The 14,240-nt window shown below is 42.6% G+C and overlaps 1 protein-coding gene across 1 annotated transcript in view; it reads left to right on the top strand.

The window, feature by feature from the left end:
* Nucleotides 1-14,240, top strand: part of LOC106570016 (microtubule-actin cross-linking factor 1) — a 280,592-nt gene that overhangs the window by 4,886 nt on the left and 261,466 nt on the right.

Raw genomic sequence — 14,240 nt, 5'->3', positions numbered from 1 at the left:
TCTAATTCAAGAACTAGCTATCTTTGTAATTATTGTGCTGTACTGGAGGGAGTTTGGAGGATGTGGCTAGGATGTATATCTCTCCATCCCACTTTACCCTCATGGATGTGGGTTGGGAGTGCATTCTACTAGCCTTGGGTGGAAGAAACATATATCATAGCAGCAACTAGACATATATTTTGTTCATACCGTATACTTTCACTAAAGGCGTGTGATACCGCTCCAAAGGTATCTGTCAGGTTTAGGGCTTGAGGATTTAACCCTGTCATTGTTCCAGCTTGGGTTTTATAAGAGAGTAAAGTGTTTGTGATGGAATGAGCGACTGAGATACAGTGAACAAAGAATGGTTATGTATGCTGCGGTTGTTTCCTCAGGCATGCAAGCTGCTCTTCGCCTGCTATTTCTGCTAACTTCATTGCTCTTTACAAAACACAATCAGTGTCCCACTGGGCACAGACGTCAATTCAACGTCTATTCCACATTGGTTCAATGTAACTTCACAACGTTTTCACCAAGTGTGTGCCCAGTGGGGTTGTCGTGCACTAAAATAGATGCATACAAAAGAGATGGATTGATGCGGTGTGTAACAGAAGCTAGTCGACTCCTGATAACTGTTGTGAATCATGCACTTAAGCAGCGAACATGCAGATATCCAGACTGAGGAATCAACTTTTTTTAAATTTAACTTGGGACTGGTGAACTGCAATCCACTTAAACCAAACATTTTAACACTTAATTAGCACAGGGTAACACTTAAACAAGTTGCACTTACAGTGCATTCTGAAAGTATTCAGACCCCTTGATTTTTTCCACATTTTGTTTTGTTACAGCCTTATTCTAAAATTGATTAAATAATTGTTTTTCCTCATCAATCTACACACAGTACGCCATAATGACAAAGCCAAAACCGATTTTTTTGATTTTTTTGCAAATTTATTACAAGTGAAAAACAGAAATACCTTATTTATGTAAGTATTCAGACTCTTTGCTATGAGACTCGAAATTGAGCTCAGGTGCATCCTGTTTCCACTGATCATCCTTGAGATGTTTCTACAACTTTATTGGGAGTCCACCTGTGGTAAATTCAATTGATTAGGCATGATTTGGAAAGGCCTGTCTATATAAGGTCCCACAGTTGACAGTGCATTTCAGAGCAGAAACCAAGCCATGAGGTCGAAGGAAGCTCCGGGACAGGATTGTGTCGAGGCACAGATCTGGGAAGGGTACCAAACATTTCTGCAGCAGTGACGGTCCCCAAGAACACGGTAGCCTCCATCAAACAGAAGATGTTTGGAACCACCAAGACTCTTCCTAGAGCTGGCCGCCCGGCCAAACTGAACAACTGGGGGAGAAGTGCCTTGGTCAGGGAGGTGACCAAGAACCCGATGGTCACTCTGACAGAGCTCCAGAGTTTCTCTGTGGAGATGGGAGAACCTTCCAGAAGGACAACATCTCTGCAGCACTCCACCATTTGGGCCTTTATGGTAGAGTGGCCAGATGGAAGCCACTCCTCAGTAAAATGCACATGACAGCCATGCTTGGAGTTTGCCAAAAGGCACCTAAAGACTCTCAGACCACGGGAAACAAGATTCTCTGTTCTGATCAAACCAAGATTGAACTCTTTGGCCTGAATGCCAAGTGTCACGTCTGGAGGAAACCTGGCACCATCCCTACGTTGAAGCATGGTGGTGGCAGCATCACGCTGTGAGGATGTTTTTCAGCGGCAGGAACTGGGAGACTTGTCAGGATCGAGGGAAAGATGAACGGAGCAAAGTACAGGGAGATCCTTGATAAAAACCTGCTCCAGAGCACTCAGGACCTCAGACTGGGGCAAAGGTTCACCTTCCAACAGGACAATGACCCTAAGCACACAACCAGACAACGCAGGAGTGGCTTTTGGACAAGTCTCTGAATGTCCTTAAGTGGCCTAGCTAGAAACTGGACTTGAACCTGATCAAACATCTCTGGGGAGACCTGAAAATAGCTGTGCAGCGACGCTCCCCATCCAACCTGACAGAGCTTGAGAAGATTTGCAGGAAACTCCCCAAATACAGGTGTGTGAAGCTTCTAGCGTCATCCCCAAGAAGACCCGATGCTGTAATCGCTGCCAAAGGTGCAACAACAAAGTACTGAGTAAAGGGTCTGAATAATTATGTAATGATTTATTTTTAGTAAATTTGAAAACATTTCAAAAAACCTATTTTCGCTTCATCATTATGGGGTATTGTGTGTAGATTGATGAGGAAAAAAACAAGGCTGTAATTTAACAAAATGTGTAAAAAGTCAAGGGGTCTGAATACTTTCCGAATGCAATGTAAGTGCATTTATCATTCAGCTGTATATACTAACCAGTGTGAAGGAGAGAGGAGGCAGTCAACAAATCTCTGGTCAGAGGTCAAGAAAAAGGAGGGAGGAAGGAGGAGTGTGAGAAAAAAAATGTCAGTCCATTCGTCACGGTTTTACATGTGACGCGACGTAAACTGCCATGCTAAAGCTACAAACAGGTCTTTATTTTATTGCCTTTTGGCTTGAATCAGTTGTGACATGCATTTCCGGTGAGACACTGGGTTTTCTTTTTTGAACCCTTGTTTCTCATTTGAACCAATGTTTTTGAGGTTTCGGCCGGACTGGTCAGTTGACAGTTGTGGTCGTCCTCTGGTTCTAAGAGCTGGAATTCACAGCTGTCCTGATGTGTTGTGGTGCCAGCCTGCCAGGGTTTGGGCTGTGTGTGTGTGTGTGTGTGTGTGTGTGTGTGTGTGTGTGTGTGTGTGTGTGTGTGTGTGTGTGTGTGTGTGTGTGTGTGTGTGTGTGTGTGTGTGTGTGTGTGTGTGTGTGTGTGTGTGTGTGTGTGTGTGTGTGTGTATATATAAGTGAGTGGGTGGGTAGAGGAAAGGCTGTGTCTGTCAGACTGTTGTGGTTTGATTATGAGAGAAAGTTCTTGGCTCGCTGTTGGCAGCAGGACCTTTGACTGACGTCTTGGCTCAAACGTTAAGGCAAAGTTGTTGTGTGGTGGGTGCAGAATACAGATCTTTCATCTTTATTCAAGGAGACAAGGCACTCTTGTATTTCCTATTGGTTTTCATTTTGGATGCAACTGAGGATGAGGATGAAGTGAGAATCAATACAAGCTAAACTACATGCTATGGTGACTGTTTCATAATTCTAATATTCTGTATTATTTGGGTTAAATTGAACTAATTTGACCACAATAATTTGACCAAAATCTATTTGGTCACAGATTGGCATGTGGAAATTGGAAGCATTAGGAGCAGCTGAGGTTGAGCATCTGTATGTCACATGTAACATAGGCTACATTTGTTACATGAAAGGAACAGTATTTTAAAAACAGTTCAAAAACAAGATCTCCTGCTATTGTGGATAATTTGTCGAGTTCTGAATTATTTTCAGGCAGCTCTCTTGCCTTGAGGGATTTGGATATTTGCTGACTGGTGTAGCCTATGTGTAAATGTCGGCTGGAGGCAGAGTGTATCCGGGTGTGTGGATGCAGTGGGGGGAAATGTATTTACATACAGTATGTACTGAGGCCCCAGATATAAGGTGCCTGCATGGAATTGAGGCGTCTAGGCAACTGCCTGCCTGAGCTCTTGCTCAACAAAAATTTCACCAGGCAGCTCAAAGGACATCTCTTAGCCTGGCTCGGCCCTATTCCCCTGTTGCCATGGGGACCAGCATGCACACAGTCTCCCGGTTTCCATGGCTATGAAGGGAGCAGGAAAGACACTGGAAAAGTGAGGAAAAAAGTGAAAGAGAGAGAGAGAGAGCGAGCGTTTGAATTTGAGTTGAAGTTTGTGAAAAGAAAGACCATTTTTGTGGAGGACACAGAGAAAAGTAGAGGGAGGGATAGAATGAACCCAACGAGGAATCCACAATTAAAAGAGAGATTGGACAGAGAGGAGGAAGAGGGAAGGAGGGCATACAGAGAAAATGGACAAGCTTCAAAGAGGGGGAGGATGGGAAGAAGAGTAATGATGACATATAAAAAGAGACTGGGGCGAGAGAGTACGTGTGGAGGGGACACAGAGAAAGAGGGAAAGGGGATGTGAGCAATTTGGACTGGGAAAAGGGGAGTTGGAAGGCCACGCTATAAGTCAATTATGTCTGTTACTTATAACACACGTCAACAGAGGCCTCATACACACAACCTCAGAACACCCTGAGAGCTCAAACCATATAATTAGGAATAAAGTGACTAGGCAACAGGATAGATAATAAACAGTAGCAGCAGCGTATGTGATGAGTCAAAAAAAGTTTGTGTATAAAGGGTCAGTGCAGATAATCCGGGTAGCTATTTGGTTAACTATTTCATTATTTATCAGTCTTCTTTTTATTTAAATTTTTTTAATTTAACCCTTATTTAGGCAAGTCAGTTAGGAACAAATTCTTATGGCTTGGTGGTAGAAGCTATTCAGGGTCCTGTTGGTTCCAGACTTGGTGCATCGGTACCGCTTGCCCTGCGATAGCTGTGAGAACAGTCTATGACTTGGGTGTCTGGGATATTTCAAATCAAATCAAATGTATTTATATAGCCCTTCTTACATCAGCTGATATCTCAAAGTGCTGTACAGAAACCCAGCCTAAAACCCCAAACAGCAAGCAATGCAGGTGTAGAAGCACAGTGGCTAGGAAAAACTCCCTAGAAAGGCGTATATTATTATATTATATTATTATTTTATATTATATATATTTGACCATTTTTAGGACCTTTCTCGGGACACAAATCAAATCAAAGTTTATTTGTCACGTGCGCTGAATAGAACAGGTGTAGACCTTACAGTGAAATGCTTACTTACAGGCTCTAACCAATAGTGCAAAAAAGGTATTAGGTGAACAATAGGTAAGTAAAGAAATAAAACAACAGTAAAAAGACAGGCTACATACAGTGGCGAGGCTATAAAAGTAGCGAGGCTACATACAGACACCGGTTAGTCAGGCTGATTGAGGTAGTATGTACATGCAGATATGGTTAAAGTGACTATGCATATATGATAAATAGAGAGTAGCAGTAGCGTAAAAGAGGGGTTGGCGGGTGGTGGGTGGCGGGACACAATGCAGATAGCCCGGTTAGCCAATGTGCGGGGGCACTGGTTGGTCGGGCCAATTGAGGTAGTATGTACATAAATGTATAGTTAAAGTGATATATATGCATATATGATAAACAGAGAGTAGCATCAGTGTAAAAGAGGGGTTGGGGGGGGGGCACACAATGCAAATAGTCCGGGTAGCCATTGGATTACCGCCTGGTATAGAGGTCCTGGATGGCAGAGAGCTTGGCCAGAGGGATGCACTGGGCCGTGCACACTATTCGCTGGAATGCCTTGTGGTCATTTTTAGACATGTATTTTTTCAACTATATGCATTAGGCTTGTCTGATGCTTTAAGCTTACTGTTTGGTGAAACAAGACACAAATGACTCAAGAGGGAGCCAGAGATCTAGATAAGCAGAAGAGAAAAAAACTTAACCTGACCCAACCATTCTCCTCCCGCTCCTGCTGGTTTTATCAGATTCTGCTCTTACTCTCTGGCTACAGGAAGAGTTGGCAACCTTTCTCATGTGGAATGCCAATTTATTTGACAATTTCTACCAATCTGCGTGCCAGTTATGGTTTTCATATGCACATTGTGGAACAGTTTAATTTCATTTATTATGTCTTCATATCTCAAAATCATTGAGATGTGGTTAATCAAATTTCTATCCAAATCTAAATGAAAATGGTACAAACCCAAAAACGTACTTTTATTGCCATTGCCAACTATGGTGATCGAACAGGTTTCCTGTTATATTCATCAGAGTTGTAGGGAGGGTGAAGTCTGTGAATCCAAAAAATAGTAATTATACAGATGATTGACAAAACATGCATACGACAGTATTCATACCTTGGTTTTTGTGGTAAATGTAAATGAAAAACCTGTTTTGATAATGGTTTTCATACACATACCTTTTCCATAATGTAGAGGCCTATGGGATATTCATTGAAGAGGTAAGAGACGAGGATGGTAAATGTGATCTACATAACATACCAGTACCAACTGACATACCTTTGTATTCCTCCTCGTCTGTATACCTGCAGACACAGACACAAAAGTGAGCAGTTCAGTGATCTGCACCCAATACAGCTATCCTTCAACATATTCATATAGCCTACATATTCTTACCTCTTTGTTGATTGATATCCATTGAATTGTGTCCATTTTCTGTTTTAGAAAGATTTGCACAAATATGAAAAGATAGATGGTATCATCATAAAACAATATAAATGTAGATCGTACAAGGGACAAACCTTAACTTAAATTGAGGAGATCTTTACATTTTTCAGTTAAGTGCGTGCACCTGCTGTCCTTTCAAATTCAAATTCAAACGTTTCAGTTGGGCAGTTAGGTTCCTGCAAGAACCCCCACCAACTAAGAATGTTCCTCGATGAACCCCACCTCCTATGGTGTTCTTGGAAGAACCTTTTGGGGGCAATTTTCAGTGCCAACAACCTTAAGGTTTTGTGAAGAACTTTGAGGATCTGAGAAGAACCCTTGTTGAACCCCTAATTTTTAGAGTGCAGCTGTAGGCTGTTTGCTCAAGGAATAAGTAGCAGTGCTTGACTTGGGCAGGAGCTCACCGGAGCTGAGTACCGCTACCTCATGCTCTACTTCTTGAGCTCCAGTTCCTCTTATAGAATATTAGCTGAAAAGTATTGTGGAGCTCCTACACCAAAATATAACACCAGTACCAGCACCCAAAATGAGTACTGGAACCTATTTCAGTCCAAGTCAAGCACTGATAAGAAGTAGGCCTATTTTATGACGTTATTTCCCTTTCACACTGACTGGTTATCGAAAGGGAGAGAGCTGGAAAGATTTTTGAGATAAGTCGATGAACTGTCATTCTCAATGGATGTAAAAACACGACTTCGTTTGAAGTGAAGAAAACATTACTTTGAGAAGCTCCACAGCTCATTAGTGGTGGTGCGTCAAGCCAATCAGAAATACTATCAGATCCCCTAATGGGCACATTTTATATGCCTATATTTGCGCGCAGGCCAGGTAGCCTAAAGGCCTACTTCTAAGTGTAATCAGGTGCGAGTCCTTACTCAACATTTACAGGAGCGCTCCGAACAAAAGACAATGACTAAATTGAATTGACAAAACTCGTAAATGGAATGAAATGAACCATAGGTTGCATAGGTTGTGCGCTCTGCGAACAATGTGTCTACTCCGACAATGAGAACGGTAAAAGACTGGATATATAAAAGACTGGATATAATAATATATTGATGGCATGAACAGAAATGACCGTAACCAAACAAAAATTGTAGATTTGAAATTATAGGAATAAATGGTAAATGTACTACTGGTGATATATGTAATGGGGAATTGATGTACACCAACAAACAAATAGAAATAATTCACACAAGGAAGTTATGAAACAATGAATGTGCACAAATTGGCGGGAGAGTGCATTCTGGAGAGAGAAGTGCATTGTGCACCTGGGTGCTGCATGATCAATCCGACATTTGCATTGGACATGCAGCATTTCTTCTAGGGTTTCGCGGAGCTGTGCAAAGCTGTTGTGATAGAAGCCGTCAAGGAAGTGAGTTTGTGTTCATACAGGATGTACCGCCCCCACCTACCGTCAACCAATCATGTCAATACGGAGCTAGACAGAGACATTGGGGAGGTGCACGGTGATGCGGACTCTGCATACCTCTGGAGGCTACGCGATTGCATCACACCCTCCATAGGGAGCCGCTGACCACATTTTTGGATCAAGCATCAATTGGCTTTTAGTCTGGGCCTCTGCAATGGATTAGTTCACTGAGATGGGTGCAAATATATGTATATACACTACCGGTCAAAGGTTTTAGAACACCTACTCATTCCAGGAGTTTCTTTATTTTTTACTATTTTCTACATTGTAGAATAATAGTGAAGACATCGAACCTATGAAATAACACATGGAATCATGTAGTAACCAAAAAAGTGTTAAACAAATCAAAACATATTTTATTTTTGGGATTCTTCGAAGTAGCCACCCTTTTGCCTTGATGACAGCTTTGCACACTCTTGGCATTCTCTCAACCAGCTTCATGAGGTAGTCACCTGGAATACAATTCAATTAACAGGTGTGCCTTCTTAAAATTTAATTTGTGTAAATATCTTTCCTTCTTAATGCGTTTGAGCCAATCAGTGGTGTTGTGACAAGGTAGGGGTGGTATACAGAAGATAGCACTATTTGGTAAAAGACCAAGTCCATATTATGGCAAGAACAGCTCAAATAAGCAAAGAGAAAGTCCATCATTACTTTAAGACATGAAGGTCAGTCAATACAGAACATTTCAAGAACTTTGAAAGTTTCTTCAAGTGCAGTCGCAAATCCCATCAAGCGCTAAGATGAAACTGGCTCTCATGAGGACCGCCACAGGAATGGAAGACCCAGAGTTACCTCTGCTGCAGAGGATGTTCATTAGAGTTACCAGCCTCAGAAATTGCAGCCCAAATAAATGCTTCACCGAGTTCAAGTAACAAACACATCTCAACTAGGGATGCACCAATATGAAATTTCTGGCCGATACGGATATCCGATATTTTCCTTGCCCAATTTTTTTTTTGCCGCCTTTTAAGCATTCAAGTACAGTTAAATAGTTGAAACACACACACACACACACTGACCAAAAAGTTATTTTTGGGGCATTTACGTATGTCCCCATTTCCAGTAAAACATAATCAAAACCCATTTCTTTCTCTTACTTGCTGTGCTGTTTCATTGTTCATTCTCAACCAGGATTTCATCATACATGTTAAGCAGTTTCAGCTCTGTCTGTCCGTGGCCTCTCTTCCTCTGTGCACACTGTCACTGTGTCCGTTTCCATCTTGTCCAGCTGTGTCTGTAACATTTCACGTAAACCCTGTTTCTTGTCTGCATCGAAGTAGCAGTCCTTGTACTACAGTTGAAGTCAGAGGTTTGCATACACCTTAGCCAAATACATTTAAACTCAGTTTTTCACAATTCCTTACATTTAATCCTAGTAGAAATTCCCTGTTTTAGGTCAGTTAGGATCACAACTGGCTTGAGGTGCTCGACCAGTCGGCGAAAGCCAACATCATCCACTACAGAGAACGTTTGATTGTCAAGGGCAATGAATTCCATTATCTTGGCTTTAATGGATTTTGCCTTTGAGTTGTCTCACTGAAATGTTCTTACTCTTTCAAATGACTGCTCAACTTGAACTTGTTTAGTTGTTGGAAGTGTGCGCTTAGTATTTTTCTGCTTTTGTTCTGTGTAGCACAGTATTTTTCGTGGCGTCATTACATCATCTACCTACGTTATATAGGTATGCACGTCAGCTTTGACATCGGTTTTTCACATCGGCGTTAAACTAGACATCGGACTGATGCTGATGTTGGCATTTTTAGCTAATATCGTCCGATTCCGATATGCTCACCGATATATCGTGCATCCCTAATCTCAACATCAACTGTTCAGAGGAGACTGTGTGAATCAGGCCTTCATGGTCGAATTGCTGCAAAGAAACCACTACTAAAGGACACCAATAATAAGAAGAGACTTGCTTGGGCCAAGAGACACGAACAATGGACATTAGACCGGTGGAAATATGTCCTTTGGTCTGGAGTCCAAATTTGAGATTTTTGGTTCCAACCACCGTGTCTTTGTGAGAGACGCGGTGTGGGTGAACGGATGATCTCTGCATGTGTATTTCCCACTGTAAAGCATGGAGGCGGAGGTGTTATGATGTAGTGATGCTTTGCTGGTGACACTGTCTGTGATTTATTTAGAATTCAAGGCACACTTAACCAGCATGGCTACCACAGCATTCTACAGCGATACGCCATCCCATCTGGTTTGGGCTTAGTGGGACTATCATTTGTTTTTCAATAGGACAATGACCCAACACACCTCCAGGCTGTGTAAGGGCTATTTTACCAAGAAGGAGAGTGATGGAGTGCTGTATCAGATGACCTGGCCTCCACAATCACTCGAACTCAACCAAATTGAGATGGATTGGGATGAGTCGGACCGCAGAGTGAAGGAAAAGCAGCCAACAAGTGCTCAGTTTATTTTTTTATTTAACCTTTATTTAACTATACCACCCCATCTTGTCACAACACAACTGATTGGCTCAAACGCATTAAGAAGGAAAGAAATTTCACTATTTAACTTTTAACAAGGAACGCCTGTTAATTGAAATGCATTCCAGGTGACTACCTCATGAAGCTGGTTGAGAGATTGCCAAGAGTGTGCAAAGCTGTCATCAAGGCAGAAGGTGGGCGCTTTGAAGTTTCTCAGTTATAAAATAAGTTTTGATTTGTTTAACACTTTTTTGGTTACTACATAGTTTTGATGTCTTCACTATTATTCTACAATGTAGAAAATAGTAAAAGTTAAGAAAAACCCTGGAATGAGTAGGTGTGTCCAAAACCTTTGACTGGTACTGTATATATGTATATTTGTTACTGCTCGACTAAAAAAATATCAGTGTACCAACAGCTATTGACCAAAAACGATCGACTAATTGGGGGTCAGCCCTAATATCTATTTTGTTATTTTTATTTAACCTTTATTTAACTAGGCAAGTCAGTTAAGGACAAATTCTTATTTACAGTGACGGCCTACCAAAATGACTCCTGCAGGGACGGGAGCTAGGATTACAAAAAAAAATATATATAAATATAGGACAACACACATCACAACAAGAGAGACAACACAACACTACATAAGAGACCTAAGACAACAACATAGCAAGGCAGCAACACAACATGACAACAACATGGTAGGACAACAACATGGTAGCAGCACAAAACATGGTACAAACATTATTAGGCACAGACAACAGCACAAAGGGCAAGAAGGTAGAGACAACAATACATCACGCAAAGCAGCCACAACTGTCAGTAAGTGTCCATGATTGAGTCTTTGAAGGAAGAGAGTGAGATAAAACTGTCCAGTTTGAGTGTTTGTTGCAGCTCGTTCCAGAAACCATGTCTAGATTTAACTTTAACCTGCAGCTTTGATATGTGCTGAGAGAAGGACAGTGTACTGTCTAGCCATACTCCCAAGTACTTGTATGAGGTGACTACCTCAAGCTTTAAACCCTCAGAGGTAGTAATCACACTTGTGGGGAGAGGGGCATTCTTCTTACCAAACTACATGACCTTTGTTTTGTAGCTGTTCAGAACAAGGTTAAGGGTAGAGAAAGCTTGTTGGACACTAAGAAAGCTTTGTTGTAGGGCATTTAACACAACATTCGGGAAGGGGCCAGCTGAATATAAGCCTATCATCTGCATATAAATGGATGAGAGAGCATCCTACTGCCTGAGCTATGTTGTTGATGTAAATTAAGAAGAGCGTGGGACCTAGGATCAAGCCTTGGGGTACTCCCTTGGTGACGGGCAGTGGCTAAGACAGCAGATTTTCTGAGTTTATACACTGCACTTTTTGAGAGAGGTAGTTAGCAAACCAGGCCAAAGACCCCTCAGAGATACCAGTACTCCTTAGCCGGCCCACAAGAATGGAATGGTCTACCGTATCAAAAGCTTTGGCCAAGTCAATAAAAATAGCAGGACAATATTGCTTAGACCCAGATGGTTTTGGGGGTTCAAGTTTAAGGAGCTCCTTTAACACTGCATACTCAGTGACTGCCTGCAGGGAGAAACTTTGTAGCGGGGCAGGGGTAAAAGAGGGCGAAGCATCGGGGATAGTCACATTAGAAGGGGTGGGAGATTAGGAAATGTTGGACGGGCAAGGAGGCATGGCTGAGTCAAATAGAAATCCTGACTTAATGAAGTGGTGATTAAAGAGCTCAGCCATGTGCTTCTTGTCAGTAACAACCACATCATCAACATTAAGGGACATGGGCAGCTGTGAGGAGGGTTTATTCTCCAGGTCTTTAAGCGTTTTCCAGAACTTCTTGGGGTTAGACCCACAGAGAGAGAATTGCTCCTTAAAGTAACTAACTTTGGCCTTCCGGATAGTCTGAGTGCACTTATTTCTCATTTGCCTGAACGAGAGCCAGTCAGCCTAAGTATGTGTGCTGAGCCTTTCGCCAAATGCAATTCTTGAGGTGGAGTAACCAGGGGCTGAACCTGTTTTTAATTCTCATTTTCTTTATGGGGGCGTGTTTGTTAACAATACCACTGAAAATATCTAAAAAGAAGGTCCAAGCGTCTTCGACAGAGGGGATCAAGCTGATTCTATACCATTTTACAGAGGCCAGTTCATGAAGGAAGGCTTGCTCATGAAAGTTTTTTAGCAAGCATCTATGACAAATCAGAACAGGTCGTTTCACTGAGCAGCCATTACGAACACAGGCTGTCAAACAGTGATCACTAAGGTCATTACAGAAAACACCAGACTGATACCTATCAGGATTATTTGTGAGGATAACATTGAGGAGAGTAGCCTTTTCTGGGTGTTTGGAGTCATACCTTGTGGGATTGGTAATAATCTGAGAAAGATTTAGGGAGTCCCGTTGCTTTAGGACTTATTAGGTGGTTTAAGCATGTCCCAGTTTAGGTCACCTAGCAGGACAAATTCAGACTTAGTGTAAGGGACCAGGAGAGAGCTTCGGGCAGGTAGGGTACAGGCCAGGGTGCTGATGGAGGACGATAGCACCCAGCAACAGTCAACAAAGAGCTATTTGAAAGTTTAAAACTAGCAAATCAAATTGTTTGGGGACAGACTTGGTGGAGACAACCAACCACTGAAGGTCATCCTTGGTAAGGATTGCCACTCCCCCACCTTTGGAAAATCTGTCTTGCCGAAAACGGTTATAACCAGAAAGGTTAACGTCAGTATTCAAAACACTCTTCCTTAACCACGTCTCAGTAATGACCATTGGAGCTGTGAACCCACACTATTGATGTTTTTGTGTCTGTAAAAAATGCATTTATTGATTGGCTTCACCTGTGTGTCCTTGTGTGGCACTCTGACACAATGTGTGCACATATTTTTCTGGATAGGAGTGTGCAAAATTACCATCTTGATTTTAGGCTCCATGAAATACAGCACATTCTTTTAAACTGTTATGCGTGTGGATTGTTGTTGGAACAGTGGAACTTTTCTGTTCTCAACTGGCATTACATTCAATTGCCGTTAGATGGCAGGCTCAGCATTGGTTCAGTCCAAAACAAAAGCAGCTGTCTTCAAAGCAGATTACTGGACACGCCATCTTTTTGAGTGAAAAAGAGGTGGTGCCGTAACACCAGTCGGGATACCACAGAGGGGCGCTCCAACCCTACTTTACGCACTTGTGCCACAGCAGCCATATATTGACCTACAGCGACACATTTCTTCTGCTGGAGGTTTCTGGCGTGGCTGGTAGAGGGGATTGATGACAGCCACTGCAGGAAGAATAGAGAAACCTGAGCGTGAGATGAGAGAGAGAGAGAGAAAGAAAGAAAGAAAGGGAGGGAGAGAGAGAGAGAGAGAGAGGCAGGCGGAGAGTCGCAGCCCACAAGCCGTGTCTTTAAGAAGCGGCCATTGAGCTGGTGAGAAGCATGTAGAGAAGCTAAAGCGGTTTAATCGAACCAAGAAGACACCGATTAAAGGGGATATAAGAACCGGTGTCCGGATACTATTTCAGTGGAGCCTTGTTTCTGATTTCGGAAGGAGCCATCCCACTACGACCCCCCTTGCCTTTACGCAGACACGCTTCAGTGGCGCTCACTCACACACATAAAACACATTCGCCGGTAGGAAGGTGTAGAAGGGTTGATTTTTATAGGACACGGCGAGCGATGCGTCGGGAATTGTGGCTTGACGAACACATTGGACAGTAATGGGTCGATATATTCAATTAAATAATGGTAGGCTATAACATTCATAGACCTTTATTTTCTATTGGATAGAAGGTTTGATCTTTCTGTTGCTTATTTGGTCCACATTTTATTCAAACTACGAATGACTCGACTTGTCAAGTGAGCGGCTTCACTTTTTCCTTCAACCAATTAGCCTCGCGAATCGCCACTTTCACAGGCAGACAAGGGAGAGGAGCACATCCACGGTGGCTTTCAACGCAAAACGGATTTGACAGTTGTGTTTGCGAGCAGAGGACCCGGATCCACCGTCCTGGATTACTGCGGTAGCGGGCCATTCGGCTGCTGGCCACCGGTAACAGAGGCACCATGGCCGGCTTCATCCCGGGTTTACAGCCGACCAGCCATTCCCAGGAGAAGGAATTCGCCCAGGCGTACGAAGATGTTCTGGAGAGATA

The sequence above is a fragment of the Salmo salar genome, chromosome 14 (assembly GCF_965601325.2).
Source record: "Salmo salar chromosome 14, fSalSal1, whole genome shotgun sequence".
Classification (NCBI taxonomy): Eukaryota; Metazoa; Chordata; class Actinopteri; order Salmoniformes; family Salmonidae; genus Salmo; species Salmo salar.
The sequence above is the reverse complement of the archived record's forward strand: the minus strand, read 5'-3'. Positions and strand labels throughout refer to the sequence as shown.